The sequence below is a fragment of the Propithecus coquereli genome, unplaced genomic scaffold, assembly GCF_000956105.1.
Source record: "Propithecus coquereli isolate 6110/MARCELLA unplaced genomic scaffold, Pcoq_1.0 Scaffold307, whole genome shotgun sequence".
Taxonomy (NCBI): domain Eukaryota; kingdom Metazoa; phylum Chordata; class Mammalia; order Primates; family Indriidae; genus Propithecus; species Propithecus coquereli.
The window spans coordinates 555,783-558,505 of record NW_012148697.1 but is presented as its reverse complement, the minus strand read 5'-3'; the positions used below and the strand labels follow the sequence as shown (position 1 = coordinate 558,505).

At 40.3% G+C, this 2,723-nt stretch overlaps 1 protein-coding gene across 2 annotated transcripts in view; it reads left to right on the top strand.

The window, feature by feature from the left end:
* The window catches only part of FAM168B (family with sequence similarity 168, member B), a 42,111-nt gene that overhangs the window by 986 nt on the left and 38,402 nt on the right, over positions 1–2,723 (top strand). The gene's annotated exons all lie outside the window — the stretch shown is intronic.

Here is a 2,723-nt window from a genome sequence, read left to right as displayed (position 1 = left end):
AGGCTGCAGTGAGCTATGATGATGCCACTGCACTCTAGCCCTGGTGACAGAGAGAGACCTTGTCTCAAAAAAAAAAAAAAAAATCTAACATGAAAATTATCTTTGTCATCCCTGTCCCCTACCTACTCAGGGCCCACTCTGTCCTTGCCTCACCACAGGAAATCATTGCTGTTAGTTTTTTGAATATTTATCAATATTTCCGAAATATTACAATATTCTGTAAATGCAAGTATATTTTTTTCATTTCCACCCTTTTACCCAATCTTCTTTAATACAGTTCTATCCCTTTTTTTCTTTGAACGATCTACCTTGGAGATATTTCCATTTCAGAACATAGAAAGTTTCTGTTTCTTTTTCGAGTTATAGAGTATTTCACTGTTTGGATGAACCAGAGTTTATTCAATCTTTCCCCTAGTGATGGACACTGGGGTTGTTCCAGTGTTTCGTACCTATAAATAATGCAATAAACAAGTGTGGACCTATTTCATTTCACACATCTACAAGTATCTCTGTACACAAACTTCCAGAAGTGGAGTTGTTGGGGCAAAAGTTTTGTTATGTATTTATCTTGACACACATCATCAGATGGTCTCCTCTGCAGTCCAGACATGTCTGAGGATGTCCACTTCCTGGCAGCCACACCAATAGAGAGCACTGTCAATTTTTTGGAAGCTTGCCAATCAAAGGTGGGAAAATGCTCTCTCAAAGAGTTTTAACTTGCATTTTTCTTTATACAAATGAGGCTGAATTTTTTCATACGATTAAGAGCCATTTGTACTTCCATTTCCCCATGTTTTAGTCTTGTCCTTTTATGATTCCATGGTTATACATTCATATCTTTTTTAATTTGGATTTCAGTAAATTCTCTTCATTTTTCTTAGATTGTTGGACCTTCTTGTTCAATTCTGGAATATTGAGATTAGCCTTTTGTCTATGATATACATGTTCAGACTATTTCTTTAATCATTTGCCTTGACTTTCTTTAAGGTGCTTTTTGCCAACCAAAGTTTTTTATAGTCACAGCTTCCGGATTTTGAGTGATAGTTAGAAAGGCCGCTTTTTTTTTTTTAGAGACAGGGTCATGTTCTGTCACCCAGGCTGGAATGCAGTGGCAGGATCACAGCTCTGTGCAGCCTCTAACTCCTAGGCTCAAATGATCCTCCTTCCTCAGCCTCCAGAGCAGCTGGGACTACAGGTGGGCCCCCATACCTGGCTGATTTTTCTATTTTTTTTGTAGAGACAGGGTCTGGTTATGTTGCCCAGACTGGTCTTGAACTCTTGGCCCCAAGCAATCTTCCTGCCTCTGCCTCCCAAAGTGGTGAGATTACACATGTGAGCCATTGCACCTGGCCAGAAAGATCTTCTTTACTCCAAAATTAAAAAGGTATTTCCCCATATTTTATTCTTGTCTTTTTATGATTCCATGGTTATATATTCCTATCTTTTTTAATTTGGTTTTTATTCTGGTATATGGTATGAGGTATAGGTCTAATTTTATATTTCTTCACATGGGCATATTTTTGTCCCAGTACCATTTATTGAACAGCCCATCTTTATCCTCAGCGATTTTTTTTTTTTTTTTTTTTTGAGACAGAGTCTCACTGTGTTGCCCCGGCTAGAGTGCCGTGGCGTCATCATAGCTCACAGCAACCTCAAACTCCTGGGCTCAAGTGATCCTCCTGCCTCAGCCTCTCGAGTAGCTGAGACTACAGGCACGCACCACCATGCCCGGCTAATTTTTTCTATATATTTTTAGTTGTCCGATTAATTTCTTTCTATTTTTAGTAGAGACGGGGTCTCGCTCTTGCTCAGGCTGGTTTTGAACTCCTGAGCTCAAACAATCTGCCCGCCTCGGCCTCCCAGAGAGCTAGGATTACAGGCGTGAGCCACCACGCCTGGCCAGTAAGAAAGCTTTAAAAATGAAAAGGTCTATTAGAAGAAGGCCCCCAGGCTCTAAGAGTTATAGACTACCTACTTCATTTGGGCCCTCCTGCGTGTTCCCTGAGCAGCAGTAACTAGAAATGCTTTAGTAGGTAGTTCCCCCTTCTTCCTGCTCTTAGGAATAGTGGAAGGTTATGCTGTGTGTGTAAGTCAAGTGCCTGGAACCTGGGAAGGAGGAAGCAGCCCCTGTTACTGCCCATGTCTTCTTATGAGGCTCTAATACGTGTGTTAGGGCTTGCTCTACAACTGCCTTTCAGTTCATTTTCATTTTAAGGTTAGATAGAATTGTAATGCCAGCATTATTTGAATTTCAAACATAGGAAAATAAAAGTAGTGTAATGTCACAGAGGTAGAGGATTAGAATTGAAAAAATCTGAAGTCCATTTAAAATATTTTAATTTTTTTATAGATTCTATAGTTTAAACGGAAATTTTTGTTTAACAAGTTTGTCCTATGTAGACAGTTTCTTTTCCTGGATCCGCCGACAACAATTTTAAAACAATAGTACACCAGTGTAATAGAGTAATACTTTTCTCCATGTCTGTGTTCCACTCTGTGTCTTTATCTTTGAAGTCTGTCTGATTGTACGTTGCAGAAATACATGAACTGATCCTAGTATAACGCAAACATTGATAGTAAAGATAGTGTTGGGATGGGGCAGTGCTTTCTTGGTAACGTCAAACATTACTGAGAGGCCGGGCGCGGTGGCTCACGCCTGTAATCCTAGCTCTCTGGGAGGCCGAGGCAGGCGGATTGTTTGAGCTCAGGAGTTCGAAACCAGC